At 40.5% G+C, this 21,412-nt stretch overlaps 1 protein-coding gene across 2 annotated transcripts in view; it reads left to right on the forward strand.

The window, feature by feature from the left end:
* Positions 1 to 1,661: 1,661 nt before the first annotated feature.
* The window catches only part of ATP6V1C1 (ATPase H+ transporting V1 subunit C1), a 52,140-nt gene continuing 32,389 nt past the window's right edge, over positions 1,662 to 21,412 (forward strand). The window contains exon 1 of one of the 2 annotated variants that reach the window (XM_005563847.5): positions 1,662 to 2,144. The gene's annotated coding sequence lies outside the window, so the exon portion shown is untranslated. The remainder of the gene's footprint in view (positions 2,145 to 21,412) is intronic. The other variant, XM_045398577.3, reaches the window with a different exon arrangement.

Genomic DNA, 21,412 nt, shown 5'->3' on the forward strand with positions numbered 1-21,412 from the left:
TAGCAACTAAGAATCCAAGACAAATCCCAGCACTTTGGGAGGCGGAGGCGGGCGGATCACGAGGTCAGGAGATCGAGACCATCCCGGCTAACACGGTGAAACCCCGTCTCTATTAAAAATACAAAAGAAATTAGCCGGGCGTGGTAGCGGGCGCCTGTAGTCCCAGCTACTCCGGAGGCTGAGGCAGGAGAATGGCGTGAACACGGGAGGTGGAGCTTGCAGTGAGTAGAGATCGTGCCACTGCGCTCCAGCCTGGGCAACAGACCGAGATTCCGTCTCAAACAAAAAACAAAACAATACAAAACAAAACAAAAAAAAATCCAAGACAAAAAGTCTGCTTCAGGACCACACACAAGCACGAAGAAATCAAGATAGTTCAAGCATAGACCTAACAAGAAAAAAATTGCCTTTAGGCTCATTTTGTGATGGCAGATAAAAGCCTCTGGAATTCTGACAAGTTTGTGAAGCCATGTTACAGAACTGGTTATTGTAATTGCGTGAACTTCATCCAAAACTGGTGAAAGCATCAGGCTGGGGATAGTCTGGTGGTTGTTACTTTCTGTCCGACCTAATACTGAGGCTCTAAGAAATTCTGTGGTGAATTTCTGTAGGGGGACACAGCAGAAAAGGTGTAAGATAGGTCAGAAAACCTGGGTCCTATAATACATAGTAATAATGACGACCATTTACTGGTTGTTTCCTAGGTACCAGGCATTGTGCTAACCGCATGCTTCATTTAATCCTTACAATACCTCTGTAAGGTATTTATTATTGCCACCACTTTGCAGGTGAATAGGCTGAAGTTCAGAGGTGTAAGGTCACACAACTAGTAAGCAGGAGAGCCTGGATTCAACACCTGGTGTCTATTCCCTTGTGCTAAACAACACCGTGCCCTCTGATTCTTCACTTTCCTCATCTGTAGATCTAAAAGGATTAAATTAGAAAATCTCAAAATTTCTACTGCTTCTAAAACTGTGTTCTAAATTACCACATTACTATCTATCTTCCAAAGCTAATGAAATATGCAGGGTTCCGGGGAGCTTGATACCTATTTTTCTCCAAAGGACATGATTTCCCCTGTCTACGCCTCTGTCCTAAAACCTTCTTTGGTTTCCCACTATCTAACATGGTTTCAACTATTTATGAGGCACTTTCGTGGCAAGGAGTGATTCTTCCCAGTGGACAATCCTAAGAACCAGCGCAGTGCTTGGCGCACAATAAATGCTCCATAGACCATTTATGAAATTAAGTCTAAGTGGACTTCAAGGAAAATGTGAATCTGCTGAAATGAACTACTAGCCAGGATATTAGGTAGAAAACCAGGCTGACGAAGAAAACCCCAAGTGGAGAAGCCCTTTTAGGGGGCTGGAGACAATTTCTGACCCGCAGAAACCTGAAGTGGAGTGCCGTTAGGCATGGTGGCGGTGACGTTTACAGGTGGCGGACAAAACGCCGCCTGCGACACTGGAAGAAGCGGAAAACCCCACCCATCCTGTAACAACCGCAACCAGCCCCAACGCTGGGGTCCCCTTGCCTCCCTATAGCCTCCTAGTCCCGCCCTTCTCCCAAGACCCGAGGGAGGCAGCGGCTGCGGCTGCGCAATGGCGCGCGCGTAGGCGGAGCGGAGCGCGCGCGGTCAGCTGACTGCTGGGCTGGCACGTGACTTGTTCTGTGGGCGCTGGGGTAGAGGAAGCCTTGAGGCCGGAGCTTAGGTCGGGAGGGGATGGAGCGCTGAGCCGATAGCGTCCGCCAGGCCGCCCGCCTCCGTACCTGTTACTGCTGTCACTTCCTCGTTTGACACCTTCCTGGGTCAGTGAGCGATGGCTCTCCCCGGATGGGGAGTCCTGGTCAGGCCGAAGCTTGCGCTGCGGTCGCCGTCTGGGAAGGACGGGGGTGGGTGCGGGGGCAGAGACCGTGGCGTTGGAGCTGGAGCTGGCTGGGTGGCTGTGTCTGCTTTCTCGGCGCCAATTCACCGTCTGGGGCCTAGGTTCCGTCTCTAAGGAAGAGAAGGAGGGAAAAAGAGAAAGCTCTCGTGGGTAGTTAATGACAGCCTGAAAGGAGAGAGCGAGCGATTTGGCACCTTTCTTCTTGGGTAGGAATGCACACCGCCTGATTGAGGGGGATGAAGTGACAGAGAGGTCCAGGTGAGGCTATGGAGTGGTGTGTGTGAGGTCACAGCTAGCTCAAGTGCCTTCACTGGGTGTGTGTGGGGGGGAGTTCGCGGGTGTCAGGGGGTCGGGGGTGGTGGATGACAGTTTAAAGGCCTAGTAGCCCCTCACTGCAGGCAGGGAGCCCTCACAGAGTACACAAGGTCCCTCTAGGAATGGGAAAGAAGAGGAATCCAGAGAACCCAACTATTTTTTAGTAGAATGGGGGAGGGTAGGCAAAAAACCAAAACAAAAACCTAGAAGAGAACTTGGTGAGAGTCACGTAAGGCATATTGAATCACTTGAGAAACAGGAGTGTGGCGGAAGCTAGTACCCTTTTCAGAGGAAAATTCTGATATGTTAGGGAAAAATCACATGCTTCAGTGAGAGCCCAGTACTTAGCACCGCTCTGGGAATGGAGCGGTGGGATGTAAACAGTCTATCCTTAGGAGTTCGCACTAATGTTGGAGAGAAAAGTCACACACAGGACACGTTAAAATACGATGCAGTTTATATATAATTACCAAAAAGAGAATGCGAAGTGCTTAGAAAGTGTGGAGCAACGACACGTGTAAACTGGCACTATGGGAAAATATTCTGGAGGAAAGAAAACTTGAGTCTTGGCAAGCCCTTAGGATTTGAACAGGTTGAGAGAAATGGGAGTAATTTTACAGACGGGGAAAGCCACAGTATTTGAAAGCCTGAAGATTGGGATAGGGAATGCTTCTTGGGGAGTCAGAAGTCTAGCTTTTGTAGTGGATTGCACTGTGGAGAAGTGGGAAAGAAAGTTGGGAGTCAGGTAACGAGGACTTTTGAATGGTAGTCATTTACTTATTCATGCAAATAATGTGTATTGAATACATGCTATATGCAGGTACAGTGCTGATGGTAGGGTTTAGAAAATTGTCTTTATAGAGCTTACAGGCAAGCATAGGGGATGGATTTTAAAAATCAAGCGTGAAATGTGCTTTGAAGGAATAACAGTGGTATGAAAGAGTGTACTAGGGGCATGTGTATTATGGAAGATTTAAAAAAGGCATTGCTGGCCGGGCGCGGTGGCTCACGCCTGTAATCCCAGCACTTTGGGAGGCCGAGGCGGGCGGATCACAAGGTCAGGAGATCGAGACCACGGTGAAACCCCGTCTCTACTAAAAATACAAAAAATTAGCCGGGCGCGGTTGTGGGCGCCTGTAGTCCCAGCTACTCGGGAGGCTGAGGCAGGAGAATGGCGTGAACCCGGGAGGCGGAGCTTGCAGTGAGCCGAGATCGCGCCACTGCACTCCAGCCTGGGCGACAGAGCGAGACTCCGTCTCAAAAAAAAAAAAAAAAAAAAAAAAGGCATTGCTAAGAATATGACTTTTTAAAAATTAAAACAATTTTGTTTATTTTCTTCATACCCTCTCCCTCTGAGAGGGTATGACTTTTGACCTGAGATCTGAAAAGAGACTGAAAAAGGAATGTGAAGGTGTGAATGAAAAGAACATTCCAGGCCTGTCAGAGTGGCTTATGACTGTAATCCCAACATTTTGGGAGGCTGAGGTGGGAGGATTGCTTGAGGCCAGGAGTTCAGGACCAGCCTGGGCAACATAGTGAGAACCCCGTCTCTACAAAAAATAAAAAAATAACTAGCTGGGAGTGGTGCGTGCCTGTAGTCCTAGCTGCTAGGAAGGCTGAGGCGAGAGGATCATTTGAGCCCAGTAGTTCGAGGCTGCAGTGAGCTATGATCATGCCACTGCACTCCCTCCTGGGAAACAGAGCTAGACCCCTGTCTGTGAAAAACGAAAAAGGAACGTTTCAGGCTGCAGCAACAGCGTATGTCAAGGCCCTGAAATGTGAAGAGGAAAAAAGCTTTTCAGCGTTTTTGAAAGGCTAGCGTGGCTGACATGGGGAGGGAGAGAGGCAGGTGGAGAAAGCTGGGGTCAGGCCAAGCAGAGCTTTTATTCTAAAAACAGAGGGAAGCCTGTAAAGATTACAGGCAGTGGATTGAGACAGGTTGTGGCTTTTTTTTTGGGAATAATGGAGGGTGGCAAAAGTGAATGAGGGGAGACCCGCTCAGGGAAACATTGTTGTAATCCACTGAAGGATTTGAAGGCAGGATACCTTCTCTCTCCACTGAGGACTTAAGGAGAACGTTTAACTGTACTCACTTTTAGAGGGTTCAGGAGTTGGGGAAGGGAAAGAATGATTAGATTCTATCTACACCCTTCACAGGGTAGTTGTAACTACCCTCGAGGCAGTCCTGAAGTACATATCGGAGGCTCTTTTGCAAAAATTTGTTTTGGCTTTTCAAATTTATCCTTTTGTAAGGTCGTCTATTTCAGAATATCTTTTATTGAAATATGTTAGTTACAGGGAGGGATCACTTTCATGTCTATTTTGTTCTCACAGTTCTTTGAAAGACAGTGAATGAAAATGCTATTCTTTATATAGATGGCAACCTGGAACTAGAAACAGGTAAAGTGATTTGGCTGAGTCCGGAGTAACTGCCACAGTTTCTGACTGCTGATGTATTCCTGCTGATTACCTACACAGTACTAAAACCACAGTCACATCTAGAGAAAAGGGCGAGTTTTTTGAAGTGCACAATAGTCTTTGATTCAGCATTTTTTTTTTTTTTGGCGAACTTCTCCCTGAAGATTCAGCACTTTTGATGAACTTTTTCTGGTAGAACAGCTTCAAAGGAATTGGCAGTGGTGGGCTGTGTCTTATCTGTAATCTTGGGCAGAGCTGTTCAATTTACAGTTCATCTGGAGGAGACAATGAACAACAAGGTGAACTGAAAGTGCTCCGGTTGTCAATCACAGTTCTTTGGCAACAAGTGAGTCTCAAATTACGCTGAAGAGTGAGTCTCAGGGTTCTGTCTCAGAAGTCCTGGATCTTTTTCTCTTTTGGTATACCTTGCAGGGACTAGATAAAATCTAAAGAAACAGTACTCAGGATCTAACTAAATGTTGAGAGCTAGATAGTGTAATTCAGCTTTTAAAACTTGGCACAAAATACTCATTTTTATTTTTTTGGTATATTGGTCTTAGGAACCTCATGTACATTAGTTTTTGCAACTTAAAAAGAAACTTAGCCGGGCGCGGTGGCTCAAGCCTGTAATCCCAGCACTTTGGGAGGCCGAGATGGGCGGATCACAAGGTCAGGAGATCGAGACCATCCTGGCTAACATGGTGAAACCCCGTCTCTACTAAAAATACAAAAAACTAGCCGGGCGAGGTGGCGGGCGCCTGTAGTCCCAGCTACTCGGGAGGCTGAGGCAGGAGAATGGCGTAAACCCGGGAAGCGGAGCTTGCAGTGAGCTGAGATCCAGCCACTGCACTCCAGCCTGGGCGACAGAGCGAGACTCCGTCTCAAAAAAAAAAAAAAAAAAAAAATTCAAAAATCTGATTTTGTGATTATTTCCACAACTCGTGAGATAATACCATTGGCCAACTGGAATGCCAAAGTAAACCTTTGCCAAAGGTCTCCATGTAGTTCACCCATCCCTAAGCAGTAAGTTTTCTTTTGAACTTGATTCTGCTTAGGAGTACTACAGTTTTGGCTGAGTACCTCCTACTTACAATTTTGCTCTTGGACATATTTAAATCTATCTACAGGTTACACCTTTTTCACTCTTTGGATGTGCAATTATATATCATTTTATTTATAAATTAATTCATGTTAGATTTCCATTTTTCATCAATTTTTTTAAGACAGAGTATAAACATTAGCATAGTGCCCTTGGGAAGCTTAGGCAATAAACCAAGGCAATCTAAAATTTCCTATTGACATGAGTGATTCTTGGAACTAGAAATTTCAAACTATATTCTTGATGCTGAAACAATTTTTTTCCAGCGGTACATCTACTTCTAACATTATACCATATGCAAATGTGCTATGCATTTATTGAGTTAAAAAAATGAGCCAGGTAGGCAGTGGAGGAGAGGTGCTTTGGTTATATCAGGGGATGAAAGTATTAACTGTATATCTAAAATGTGGGGGTTGTGTGTGTGTCTGTGTGAGTATGTGTGTGTATTTGAAAATGCTAGGTAAGTGATGTTTTATAGAAAGGGATCAATGTATCTTCTAAGGTATTTTAAGCAGACTATCAAGGAATAAGAAGTTATAAATTAAGGCATGTTAACAGGTGGTTTAACTTTACCATGAAAGGTTTTCCTTTTGAATCAGCCGATAGTTTAGTGTTTCTGTGTGGGTGCTATTGGCAGTTTGGAGGTCTGTTTCGCCCCTCCCAGTAAATGCTGATTAGCGATCTCCACACTGGGACAACCCAAAATGCTCCCATACATTTCCAAACTCCTCCTCGAGGAGAGAGGCACCATTTGGTTGCAAAACATGCATGTGGTGTCATTGTTTATTTGTTGGGCAACTATTAAGATGTTGAGGATACAGAGATTAAAAATATTTTAATAAACTGCATATAATGGAAGTCAAGTAATTTAAAATCCAGTTTTTGATGTTTTAATGTAACTCCTTTAGTATAAAATTACTGAAACTATATCCTAATATTTATTTGAGGCACTTGTCTTTCATAAAACTGCATGAATAACTCAAATAGAGTCCCCTCAATCTCAAAATGTAGTCACTAACTGACTTTGGGCAACTAATTTCACCAGCTGTTCCCTCGTTTGCAAGTGGGGGTGGTGATAACATCTCTTTTGAAGGAATTAAGTACAAAATTGCTTCAGTAGATGGAAGTGCTTATCACTGGGCACCACACATGGTACATATTCAGTGTTACCTGTAAACAGAATCTCAGCCTTACTTAGAGTCATGAATTGGAGAAAACTAACTTATCTTAAAGTCTTTAAGTTGGTGAATTTCATGCCAAAATACATTGTATTAGAGATACACCTTCTAGCAGAATGTGGTACTGTACTCCAGTCACTATTATAAATTACCGGCCCTGAAGAAAAGGGAAGTCATGTTTTGTGAGCCATGAGTGTAGATTCAGGGAATCCCCTGGCATGGAAGGAATTATTTGCCCTCTGGGTCGCTGCTGAGTTGCCTGTGCAGAGGAGGAGTCTCTAGAAGCTGAGAAGGTTTTGGTGATTACTTGCAGTAATGGGTGTTTGACAGGGCCCTCCTGGCCACGTCTGCCAATTCAGCAGCTTTACCAGAAGTTACTAGAAGTTTTTCCAGCATTGTATTGTGTCTGTGTTACATCCCCAACCCCACTCCACGATGTCACAATGTGTTTCCAGTTTTTATGATAGGCATCTATGTGAAAGTAAGGCTTTGCTTTTACATATTGCTTTCTAGGCAAATGTGGAATAAAAAAAATTGTAGTTGTTGATAAAATGTATCTAATAAAGATTAAATTGTCTTTCATATTTAAGTATACTTATGGCAATAAATTATGGTAGACTTAATAGGATTATAGAGCATTTGTAAGTGTTGTTTCCATTGAAAACAAAGCATGGAATATTTAAGATTTATTTAAGAACGGCGGGGCCGGGCGTGGTGGTTCACGCCTGTAATCCCAGTGCTTTGGGGGGCAAAGGCAGGCAGATCCCTTGAGGTCAGGAGTTCAAGAGCAGCCTGGCCAACATGGTGAAATTCCATCTCTACTGAAAATACAAAAAATAGCTGGGCATGGTGGCTCGTGCCTGTAATCCCAGCTACTCAGGAAGCTGAGGCAGGAGAATTGCTTAAACCCAGGAGGCAGAAGTTTCAGTGAGCCGAGATCGCGCCAATGGCACTCCAACCTGGGCAAAAAAACAAACAAACAAACAAACAAAAACTACATCATATATTCTGACAATTTAAACATCTCATTTCATATGAATCGTGGAAGTATTCCTTGAAAGGTAAAGTTACTGAAAATGTTTAAACAAATTGTATTATGTGCAAGCCCCTGCCACAATCCCAATTAAGATGCTTCTGTTTTGAAGGATAGAATTTTTACATTCAAAGAGGAAATAGTTATTTTTACTTTTTATTTGTATGGTGTTAGTGATTTCTAGGGTAGGATGTGGCAACTTTTTACCTGAGTGGATTGTGGTAAATGTTTCCCATAGATCAGTTCTGTTAAAAGTTGATGTATACATTTAGAAGACTAAATGATACTTCACTGATAGCTGAGGTATGCCTTCTTATGCTTCTTAAAATAAGCTGCTTTAGTAAACTTGGTATTTTCAAGTATTGAAAAGGAAGTTGTTTTGCATGGAGACTACCTTTTAGGCTTAATTTATTGTGAAATTTAATTTACCGTGAAAGGTGATTGCATTTCAGAGACCATGGTTTGGTTTTCTTGAAAGCATTAAAATCAGTTAAGTGTTGGAGCGCTTAGTGGAGTGCGGTACTGTTTTCTGCAGTTGCCCCTATCTTGGGTCAATCCCATACCTTCCATTCACAGAAGCAGTGCCAGCAGCTGTCTTGTTCAGGTTTATAACCCCCCCCCACCACCACCACACACACACCTTTTGTGTTGTAATTGTTGTTGTTTTGTTGTCTTTGTATGCAAATCAATTGTGGTAGGAAAATAATCCATAGCCTTCAAACTCTCAGAAGTGGGAGATAAAGTAAATGAAATTAACAGTCCCAGAGCTTTGGATCCAGGTTTTTTTGTTTTTTGTTTTTTCCCTTTCCCCTTTCCTCACACTTTTTTCCCTTCCATGTTGAAAAATAATTGTTACTTTTTTTTTTTTAAGCAGCACACTTATTGCAGTCAGACAAAATAGAAGTGCCTACAGAATTGACTAGTGTTTCCCTTTTACCTGCCTGTATCTTCAGTGTTTTTTTCTGTCTTGACATCTGTATGAAGTCTTCCTCCCACCCTCCCTGCACACACACAGACCTGCCTACTCATAAGACCTGCCACTCTCTCCCACCCCCAGTTGTAAGCTCCATGAGGACAGGTTCTACATTTTATTTGTTTCTCAGAGCCTGCTACAGTTTTGGGAACTTAAGCACCCAAAATATTTTGTGAGATGAATAAGAGCTTAAATTGAGAACAGTTACAATCAGATGAGATGTGTGACAAAATATAAAATAGATGTCTGCCTGATGCTGTTAATGACATGAGTGTAAGTAGACATGTGGGAGAAGTAGTGGAATTACAGTAACAGGTTTTGTGCATGGATGGACTTAGTTGGGAAAATCATTTTGTTAAGGGAGGCTTGGGTTGGCTTAAACTGGAAGAGAGAAGTTTGTTTTGTGCGAAACAAGCAAAGGCAGAATAGGAAAGAGAAAGGAGACCTGGGGTCAAGATGGATTAAGAGAGCTCAGGAGGAATGCGAGGATAAGGCAGAAAAACTCAGACAGGGACACTAGTAGTGATGACAGTAAAGATTGGCAGATTTGAGTTTTGTTTCCAAGAAAGAAGCAGGACTAGGGGTGTATATTTTTGTGAGTTGTTCAGCCTTCTGTCCATAGCCTTCAAGAGTATTGCCATTTCTTGTAACTTTAAATATACTGTATAATCATAGAAATGCCTGTTTTGTTATAATGGTTCTGAAATTTGGGTGAATTACCTGAGGGACTTAAAATAGAAAAAAAGAATACTGGGCCTCACCTAGTATAGGTTCAGGTAATGAGTATAGGAGCAGAAGAGGATCCTGGATATTGCAATCCAATCCTCTCGTTTTACAAGTGAAGACATTTATGCAGACAATTATATGCAGAACTGGGATTAGATTTCGAGTCTTCAAATCCTCAGCGCAGTGCTCTGGCAATTACATTGTGCTTCCTGAAATTGACATTTGGGTTTCCTTTGGCTGTGATTCCCAGTGAGGTAAAAGGACTGTTTACCAACTTTGATCACATCTTCAGAGGTAGCTGCAATTAACCACATTTGCCCTTCTCTTTTGTATGAACTCCAGGACTCTTTGTTATAATGCCATTTAATGGTCTCTAAACTTTTCAGTGTTTTCAATTATGAGGATACTGCCCTAATAAAGCTGTGGTGGGGCATTTTTGTGTGTGTGTTTACATGTAATAATTTATTATTAAAGAATTAGGAAAAAGAAATATACAGAAAGGATGAAAACAAATGTTCATAATCACTCCCAAGAGATAATTGTTAACAGTTTTTTTTTTTTTTTTATAATTTAATGTTTAGACCTATACATATCCTTATTTCCTTTCTTAAGATTGGCATAGCTAGGTCAAAGGATATGCACATTTTGTGTGTTTTGATAAATATTTCCAAATTGTGTTCCAGAAATTGTCCATCTTTTGTTTCTTTTTTTTTCTTTTTTAGACAGAGTCTCTCTCTGTCACCCAGGCTGGAGTGCAGAGGTGTGATCTTGGCTCACTGCAACCTCCGCCTCCTGGGTTCAAGTGATTCTCCTGCCTCAGTCTCCCAAGTAGCTGAGATTACAGACGTGTGCCACCACATCTGGCTAGTGTTTGTATTTAGTAGAGATGGAGGATTTCACCCTGTTGCCCAGACTGGTCTTGAATTCCTGTCCTCAGGTGATCCACCCACCTCAGCCTCCCAAAGTGTTGGGATTACAGGTGTGAGCCACTGAGCCCAGCCCATCTGTTGTTTCTCATCTGCAGAATTTTCTTGGGCTCTCGTGTAATATTCAATTATTTTAGATTATTTTAGAAATAGATGATGCAGTGTATTTAAGATATATCTTAGGTATTTTATTAATGATGACAAGTTGTTATAGCTATATTAATGCTCTATTTTATTTTATTTTTTAAAAAAATTTTTTGAGATGGAGTCTTGCTTTATCGACCAGGCTGGAGTACAGTGGCACAATCTCGGCTCACTGCCACCTCTGCCTGCCGGGTTTAAGTGATTCTCCCACCTCAGCCTCCTGAGTAACTGGGACTACAGGCGTGCACCACCATGCCCAGCTAATTTTTGTATTTTTAGTAGAGACAGGATTTTACTATGTTGGCCGTAGTTGGTCTCGAACTCCTGAGCTCAAGTGATCCACCTGTCTTGGCCTCCCAAAGTGCTGGGATTAAAGGTGTGAGCCACTGCACCTGGCCTATTAATGCTTTTAAATAAATTTATATTTTACCCATCAAGATAACACGCCTTACATCTGCAGATTAATGACACATAAGTAAATGTTGGAGACATTTATTCAAGCTGCAGCTGTTTTTCTTTTTAAACAAAAATGAACATTTTCCTTGTTAGTACAAAAGCAATACATGTTCATTGTGTTCCATTGTTCACAAACACAGTAGTACACCAGTCTTTTAGCCTAGATTTGGTAAATTTTTGCCTTTTATTGTTGTCAATCTTGTTTTCTGTTAAATGTTAAGACATGGGGCTGAGAGAGGCTGGGAGGTTGTGGCTGAATCCCTGCATAGAAACAAACAGAACAATTAGCAAAACCGAACACTTGTGAATAATACGTACAACAAAACTAGATGAGACTTCAGTTTTTGTCTGCAGTGGAGTAACTGGTACCATATTTGCTTTCCCACCATAAACAATTACAAATCTGCACAAGATATATTAAAAAACTGCTTCCAGACATCAGACAATAGGCAGTATGGGAGCTGAGAAAAAGGAAATGAGTAATTCCTCCTGCTTTTTCCTGTAGATACTCTCTGCACCATGTTTTAGGAAGCGGACACCCATGCAGAGCGTCTTGGTCTTGCTGAGTCGAGGAGACTGGACTTGGGGAGGGTTTATCTGGCTGAAATTCGCAGGTGGGATTGACAAAGAGAGGGAGCTAGGAAGAGAAATAAACACCAGAAACTTAAAGGGGGATCTCTGCAGGAGCGCTAACAACGAATGACTAAAGAGCTTTAAAGAATTGACAGAGCTTATGGTGCTGGGAGGCATTTGAATTCTGACCACATATGGGGGAGAGACCTTATTGAATACCTGGGACATTCAATAGAATCCCCAAAAGGTCAGACCTCAGTATTAGAGACTAAGTTAGCCCTAGAGTAAGGCCTTAGATCTGTCCTAACAATGTTTGAAAACAAGCCTTGGGTGGATCAAGCTGATCCTCTGCGAACTTACCTGCCCACCAGAACAAAGTACAACACTCTTAAAAGGAAGACAGCAAAGTCCAGTGATAAACAGTGCAACATTTTTACAAATATGCTCAGTGTTTTAACAGAAAACATAAACATAATGAGGAAAGAAATGGAAGATATTTTAAAAATGGAACTTAAAGCAAAAAAATACATAAGAAGTGAAATATTCACTGGTGAGAAGAATAACAGATTAGATACTCCAAAGAAAAGGTCAGCAAACTAGAAGATACAGCAAGAGACTGTTAGTCGTATTTGTTGCCATAAAGGAATCTGTGAGACTGGATAATTTATAAAGAGGTTTCTTTGGCTCACAGTTCTCTAGGCTGTGCAAGCATGGCATCCAGATCTCAGCCTCTGTTGAGGCTTCAGGAAGCTCTTGAGTCATGGCAGAGGGGAAGGGGAGCAGGAGTGTCACTTGGTGAGAGAAGGAGCAAGAGTTAGGGAGAAGGTAACAGTCAGATCTCATGACAACTTCTTACTATGGGGAGGGCATCCTGTTTTTAACAATAAGATTTCAAGGTAGCTTATTACTCCAGGGAGAGCACCAAGCCATTTATGAGGGATCTGTCCCAATGACCCAGACAGCCACCAGGCCCCAGCTCCAACAATGGGGTATTTATTCAACATGAGATCTGGGGAGGACAGACATCCAAACTATATCACTATCCAAAATAAAACACAGTGAGAAAAACAACTGAGAAAAATGAATGAAAGCTCAGTGACCTGTGGAGCAGTATCAAGTAGTTTAACATACATGTGATCTTGTATGTTAAAAGAAGGAAGTGAAGGCAAAAACATTTGAGAAAAAATAATGGCTGAAAACATTTCAAATTTGATGAAAACTATGAATGGATCCAAGAAACTCAACAAACTCCAAGCAGAGTAAATACTTGTGACCTTGGGGTAGGCAGATTTTTCACATGCTACAGAAAGCATATCTTATAAAACAAACAAACAAACAAAAATAAACTGATAAATCGGACATTGGCAGAATTGCAAACTTCTATTCAAAAGCATCATTAAGAAAAGTCAAGCCACAGACAGAGAAAATATGTCAATATGTATATTTCACAAGGAAGTTGTGTCAAGATCATATAAAAATTTTGTGGAACTCAATAAGTGAATCCGGTATTCTAAAAACTGGGCAGAAGACTTGAATAGAAAATATACAAATGGCAAATAACATGAAGAGCCCCTGAACTTCATTAGTCCGATTAGAAATGCATCATGAAAATGCAACATAACCCTGCAACCCACTGGAATGGCTAAAAATGAAAAGACGAAGAACACTGAGTGTTGGTGGAGCGTCTGGAGCCTGAGTACCTTGCTGTTGGGAATATAAAATGTTATATATCTGCTTTGAAAAACAGTTTGTCAGTCTCCTCTCCCCTCCCCTCCGTTCACCTCCCCTTACTTTTTTTCTTTTTCTTTTTCTTTTCTTTCTTTCCTCACTCTGCCGCCCAGGCTGGAGTGCAGTGGCATGGCTCACTGCAACCTCCACCTTTTGGGTTCAAGCAGTTCTTGTGCCTCAGCCTCCTATGTAGCTGAGATTACAGGCCTGCACCACCACACCTGGCTAATTTTTGTAATTTTAGTAGAGACGGGGTTTCAGCATGTTGGCTAGACTGGTCTCGAACTCCTGGCCTCAAGTGATCCACCTGCCTCAGCTTCCCAAAGTGTTGGGATTATGGGTGTGAGCCACCATGCCTGGCCAATTTCCTATAAAATTAAATATACATTAATCATTCAACTTATAAATTCTACTTTTAGAACTTTTTATCCAAGATAAAAATATATCTTCACAGAAAGCTTTGTGGAGGAATGTTCATAGAATCTCTATTCTTAGTGGTCCCAAACCAGTAGTAACAATCCAAATGTTCATCAACTGGTGAATGTATGAACAGACTATAGTAGATGTATGCGATAGAATACTAAGTAATAAAACAGATTGAACTACTAATACACACAACATGGACAGATACCAAAGACTTGCTGAGCAAAAGCCAGATACAAAAGAGTATCTAATGCATGCTTCCATTTACAAGGAAATTCTAGATCAGGCAAAACTAATCTATAGTGACAGAAAGCAGACCAGCATTTGCCCAGGTTTGGCAGTGAGGTAGGGATTGACTGGACTGAGTGTGAGGGAAGGTTTGGGGATGATAGAAGTGTCCTTAGTGTTGGTTTTGACAGTGCTCAGACAGATGTATACATTTGTCAAAAACTCATCAAACTCTTATTATGGGTGCATTTAATTCTATACACATTATATTTTAATGAAGTTGATTTTATAGAAAACAGTGGAAGTGAGGGAAGCTAACCAACTATAATCCAGGTGCTTGATGTTATCTCATTTAATCCTCACAGTAGTTTTTATTGAAGAATATTCAGCAAATATTTTCTGAGATTCTACCATGCTGGTCTCTATGCCAAGTACTGAGGATAAAATGATGAGCAAAAACTATCATGATTTCCACTTACCCTCCTGGGCAGTTTATTTGAAAGACAGATACTAGTAAAAAGTGCCCCTCCCCAACCCCCAGGGAAATACTGCAAAGAAGGTGCTATGAGAGCATATAATACATTCATCCTTAGCATATATGTTCTCATATGATCTATGATGAGACACATACTACATAATGTATCTTTTATAATATATAAGATGCTTTATGTGCCCCAGTTTCTTTGTAACTACTACCCCTCTACTGGGGTTTCTCTAACTACTAAATGAGTTCATACATGTGAAGTGTTTTGACTGGTGCTAGTAGATAGGAAGTGCCCAGTAAGTGTTGGCTGCTATGAACATTTGACAGTTCTAATTGTCTAATATTGCAGGGGTACACCTGTGCTAACTCAGGGAACGCTGGAGTAGGACTGCGTATTGGGGAAGAGATCATAAGTTTGACTAGAAATGTCGGGTTTTAGCTGCTTTTGAGACATCCAAGTGGAAAATGTCTTGTAGTCAGATGTGGATACTGGTTGGGTACAACTCTAGATGCTGCAGAGGGCCCTGGGCTGGAGACATACATTTCAGAAAGTGTCCAGCATCTAGACTAGAATTGCCTCAAGTGTAGAGGAGATCATTAAGAAATGTGCTATACACACATTCACACATACACACATACACATACACACACACACACACACACACACACACGGACATAGACCTGGATCTGAGCCTTGAGAAACTACCATTTAATCAGGGTGCCTTTTTGATCATCATCGCCTCTGTTTAGCATGACTTGCTACATTTAGGCCAGACTTCCTTTGTATTCAAGATAAAATAAAGGGAAATAATTATGAATAAAAACGAGCAGTGAAGGAGGTGGTGTCAGGTTCTTGGTGAGTTGATGACAAATGGCCACCAATTTTTACAATTTGTTTCCTTGCAGCTGAGAAAAAAAGGGAAATATGTTTAGCAACATGGATCCCATTTTCCGATGAATAAAAACATACATACTCATCTGCAAAGATAATTTTTGTTTGAAACTAAACTTAAATTGTTCTTAAATTTCAAGGATTTTTTTTTTTTTTTTTTTTTTTGAGACGGAGTCTCAGTCTGTCACCCAGGCTGGAGTGCAGTGGCTCCATCTCGGCTCACTGCAACCTCTGCCTCCCGGGTTCAAGTGATTCTCTTGCCTCAGCCTCCTGAGTACCTGGGATTACAGGCGCATGCCACCATGCCTGGCTAATTTTTTTGTATTTTTAGTGAAGACGTGGTTTTGCCATGTTGGGCAGACAGGTCTTGAACTCTTGATCTCAGGTGATCTGCCTGCCTCAGCCTCCCAAAGTGCTGGAATTACAGGCGTGAGCCACTGTGCCTGGCCTCAAGGAGAAATTTTTTTACCTGACTTGTGTGACAAGTTGACAGTGGACATTGTTTAAAAATGGAAAAAACAGATTTTGCAAAATACTTAGGATGTTACTGTCATAGGAAGTTCTTACATTCCTCCTTAGGTACTTAAGTAGCTTGTCTTTCCTATTAGGCTCTTTACTGAGAGTTAGTTTGCTTTGATGAGGGATAGAAGAACTGAGGCCATGGCTTTGCCTGAAGTACAGATAGGTTCTTTATCAAACCCTCTTTTTTGTATCTTTGACTTTATTCACCCTTGACATAAAAGACAAAAGCTTAGGAACCTGCAGCTCTACCAATTTTTAATTTTTACTGTAAAATAAGGGTTTTCTGGAAGACTAAAAAACACATTTAAAAAACGTGAATATTTTTGCCTTTGTTTTATCTCTAATCAGACTTTTTGTTTGGTTCCATCATTGTTATATTTGAATTTGAATTTTATTAATTCAACAGGCATTTATTAAGTCCCTGCTATTGCCAGGAATTTAGTGTATTCTGGCTCTCAGGGTTTCACAGAGAAGATGATATGATTCTAGCTCTTCAGGATTTCTCAGTAAGGTGGAGAGGAAAATATGTTATAAAAATGAGGGAGAATATGATGAGTGTGTAGTAGGGGCATTTATAAAGTATGAGTAAGCAAAGGATATTTCCCATCTGGGATATGGGGGAGAGTCTTGGGAGGTAGGATGAGGTGGGGCAGCAGCAAATACAGTCACCCCCAGAAAGGGCGGCCGCATGGAAAGGGGAAGGTCTAGGTACATTATTTTATTCATACTTTCCGACAGCTGGGTGAAGAGAGGTGTCATATTTCCACTTCACAGATGAGGAAACTAGTTAGAGGATAGAGTCAGAGTTTTAACTGTTGCAGGACTCCAAAGTTTGTGTTCCTTCCTCCATGATCTGGCAGGTCCATTGAATCTCTAGTATCTGGTCTCTAGTCTCAAAGTATACTTTGAATCTTGAATTTTGTGTGTGTGTGTCCTTTTGTTTGGAGGAATGATTGTTCCTTCTAGGAGGTAGGATAGTTTTGGATGCTGGGCAATGCTGCTTTAGAAATTGTGATGATGCAGGATGAAGGGAACAAGTAAAGGAAGCTTGGATCCCTTTATCAGAATTCACCGTACCAACAGGGTGCTCTGAGCCTGGAACCAAACATAGGGTGAAGGTGTTGTTGAAGCTTACATGTGGATCGCTCTTCAAAGAGGACAGCCCAGGCGTACCAGACCACAGAACATTCTTTTCTCCTAGTGTGACACAATAGAGAGAATGTGGCCTGTAGAGTCAAACACAACTGAATTTGAACCCCATCTGCCAGTCTTGAAACCTTGGGTAAACTACTGACCTCTCTGTGTATTACTGCCTATCTCATGGGTTGTAGTGATAATGGAAGTGATGTATGAGAAGTGAAAAGCACGGCATCAGACTTAGAAGGCACCTTTTCCTTCCTTTCTTCCTCATCTTCTAACGCCTAGGCTCTAGGGAGGTCTCACTTAAAAGCTAGAATTATGAGCACAGTGGCTCACACGTGTAATCTCAGCACTTTGGGAGGCTAAGGCAGGAGGATTGCTTGAGGCTGGAAGTTTGAGACCAACCTGAGCAACATATCAAGACTCCATCTCTACAAAAAATAGAATTTTTTAAAAGCTAAATTAGAGAACTTCTATAATATTTTTAGACTATAGTTTTGTTCAGAATTTATCATGACATTATTTCCTTTGATCCTAATAAAAGCTCAGTAAAGTAGATAGGGCAGGTATTATTTATAGATGAGAAATGAGGTCCTCTTTCCTATTCCTTGAAATCCTCTGAAAGCCTGTTAGAAGGAAAGATTTTCTGGAACTCTTAAGTAGTATGATAGTGACATCTACTGTAATAGCTCATATTATTACAATCTTTGAGGAAGCAGCAGTTTAGATAATTTAGCACTATCATCAGGAAGAATTTAACGGTTGACTTTACTACCTGCCATTTTGGGAGGAAAGGAGATACAAAAATTTATCATTAAATATACTAACAGAAAACCACTTGCATAAAATTATTATAACAAAATCTCAATTTTCCAGAAACCACGATCACTTAGAAGATCTGGATTACTAAAATTAGAGGTTTAAAGCTGCTATTAGATTTTCTAATAACTGAAAATGTTAAAGTTCAAGATAGTTTGTGCTAAAAAAGCTAGATTCGGTAAGTGCAAGAGTATTAACTGGAAGAAACCAGAGATAGGTGGTGAGGTGATCCAGGTGTTGCGAAGAACAGGGACAGGATGACAAGAGGGCAGGAGATAGGTCCACGAGATTTCAGCAGGAATTTATTTTTAAAAGCAACTTCTTGAGATAGGTTCTGGAGTTAGTATAGGTATAGCCTGAGCCTTGCAACATTATGCAGTTAGATTGTTGAACATATTGACCCCCAAATACTTTTTTAAATTGATTTTTTAAAAATAAAAATAATTAAAAAAAAATAGAGACACGGCCTCGCTGTGTTGACCAGGCTGATCTTAAACTCCTGAGGTCAAGTGATCCTCCTGTCTCAGGATCCAAAAATACTTTTAAAACAAATCCTAAACTCTAAAAGCATTGTCTGCAATGCAATGTATTATACTTGGTCATAAGAAGATATAAACAGACTAGTAAGCATTTCTACTAGGTGTAAAACAAAAAGGTTGTACTTTGAGGATTAATTTGGTATCTAGATTATTCTCTGAATATCCCCTTTTAAAGTTCACTAAAATTTTTTTTTTAAATAAATTTGCTCTGCAATGTTATGTTTTAACTTGTAAATTAAATACATTCTTGTAACAATTGTACAAATATTTAGTTTTGAAGTATTTCAGATATACAGAAAAATTTTAATATTGCAATTAATGACATCCATGCAGATTAGCAAGTATTAACATTTTGCTATATTTGCTCAATTTTTTTAATGAAATCTTACAAAACTAAAGCTCCTTTCTCCTATGCATATTTTAGTATTTTCAGTAAGTGTATATAACTCTGAACAATATATACTATTGTGTGTTTTTCAGTTGTGGAAATAGAAACTTACTCTGCTGGTAGGAACTTAAGTTGGTAGAGGCTTTGGAGAACAGTTTGGCAATACCAGAAGAGTTGGCAGTGGTGTGTGTTAGTTGTCTCCTGCTGCACAACAAACAACCCCAAAACTTATTGGCTTAAAACAGTGATTTCTTATTTCTCCTAATTTTGTGGGTTGCTGGGGTAGTCCCTCTGTTTGTTTTACCTGGACTCATTGATGCAGCTGCATTCAGCTGGGAGATTGGCTGGGCTGGAGGGCTCATAATGGCCTCAGTCACATGTCTGGTGGTTCATGCTGGTTGTTGGTTCTCTACACTTGCAATAGGCTAAACTGGCTTCCTTATGTGGTAGTCTGAGGGCAGTGGTCCAAGACACAAGACCTCTTGAGGTCTGAGCCCTGAACTTGCATAGTGTGGATTCCATGTGTTTTGTTGGTCAAACCAAGTCACCAGCTCCACCTTTTGATGGAAGGAGTGGCAGAGTCACACTGCATAGAAGCATGGAAAGACATGTCGCCACTATCTTTGAAGACATATCCTATAACTCAGCTATTTTACTTTTATCCCAGAGAAAATCTTTCATAGATAGAGACATGTACACATTGTTCACAGCAGAATTGTTTATAATAGCAAAAAAGTAAAAACAATTGAACAGTCATTCCAGGAAGAAGCAGATAATAAATTTTAGTTTACTCATATAATAGAATATTATATATCAATTAAAATTAATGATCACTGGATAATTCTAAAAATAGGTTGAACGAAAAAATCAGGTTGGATAAGAGTATGGTAGTATAATAGCCTTCAAGTTCAGTATTTGAAGTTTCTCAGGTAGGCTAATGAAGATTTTGCTTTTGCTTCTGTTTTGAAATCAAAACTGATCTTTGGATGGTCTCATTAGAGCGTGGGGCTCACGAGTAGCTTCCACCCTTGAATGGCCAGTTCAGCTGTGCTGTTCTCTGACCAGACTGGCTGTCACTAAAAAGCTTGTGTTTAACTTCTTGGCCATTTGGGAAAGTGTAGCTCTTTCATTTGAGAAGGTGTAGGTAGAGCTGATAAAGGTTTAACTTCATCAGTAATGTCAGAAAAGTCCGCATACAGTACAGTTTCTTTTAAAATTTTTTTTTTCTAGAATATGGTTTCTTAACATATTCATTTGATACCACCGTCTACATCTGTACCGGGTTTAACCTCCATTTCTTACCTGTAAATGGGAAGCATGATATTTACCTCGTAGAGGTGTTGGGAAGATGAATTGAACTAATAATGCATTTATAGCAGTACTTTTTATATGGTAGATCCTCTCTAAACAGTAGTTAGAAAAATTAACAAGTATATAGGATGACATCTATGTTAAGTTCACTTTCAAAGGTATTGTAATGGGTAGGTAGCATTGATTACCTAATCATAGGTACTTTAATTAAAACGGACTACTGTAATTATGAAAGTCCATTATGATTAACTATAATACTTTACATTTTAAAGGAAAGTTACATTTACAAACTTTTTTCACCTTAATTATCTGATTTTGTTGTCAGGACAACTTCGTAAGATAGTTATGTTCAATTTAGAGACATTAAATATTAGTTTCAGGAGAGATTAAATAAGCAGTGTTAGCAGAAAGCTTATGTTGGTTCTCATGAACGCACATTAAAATGGGAATAATGGTACCAAAATACTTTGATTTTTATCACTTGTGTTTATGTGCTTTACCTACCTAGATTCTGAATAGTTTTATCTCTATAGTTTTTTCACCCTTCTGTGTGTGTGGGAAGGGGAAGGAGGAGGAGGAGGAGGAGGAAAAGAGATTGTAGAGAGGGTTAAGTGAATCTTAATGGGACTCTTTGGAAAGGGAGATGTGCAGCCTGCCTCTCAGATCCAAAAATGTTACATTAACGCCACCCTCCCAACTCCCTGTATTTTAAAATAGCCGAGCAGATTGGCAAGTTTTATTTGTTTTTTGTTTTTTGTTTTTTTTTTTCAAATTTGTAAATGTTCAATGGCAACTAAGTGTATGCATCAAAGATTTGAGATTTCTCTAGATTGACTATGGATTAGAATTAACCACCAAATTTACTAGCCTTGTAGGATTTGCTAAGCCAATGTGACAGATTTATTTGGTGACTGCTGTTTATAAATGCATTGATTCAATTAAATTCTTTCTTCAAGATAAAAGTTATGCTTTTTTTTTTTTTTTTAAATTTCCTTTTTTTGGTTGTAAGCTTTAAAAGTTTGAGATAGGTTGGGTGCAGTGGATCACTTGAGGCCAGGAGTTTAAGACCGGCCTGGCCAACATGACAAAAACCTGTCTGTACTAAAAATACAAAAATTAACTGAGCGTGGTGGTGCATGGCTGTAATCCCAGCTACTCAGGAGACTGAGGCACAAAAATCGCTTGAACCTGGGAGGCGGAGGTTGCAGTGA

This window comes from Macaca fascicularis, chromosome 8 (genome assembly GCF_037993035.2).
Source record: "Macaca fascicularis isolate 582-1 chromosome 8, T2T-MFA8v1.1".
Taxonomy (NCBI): Eukaryota; Metazoa; Chordata; class Mammalia; order Primates; family Cercopithecidae; genus Macaca; species Macaca fascicularis.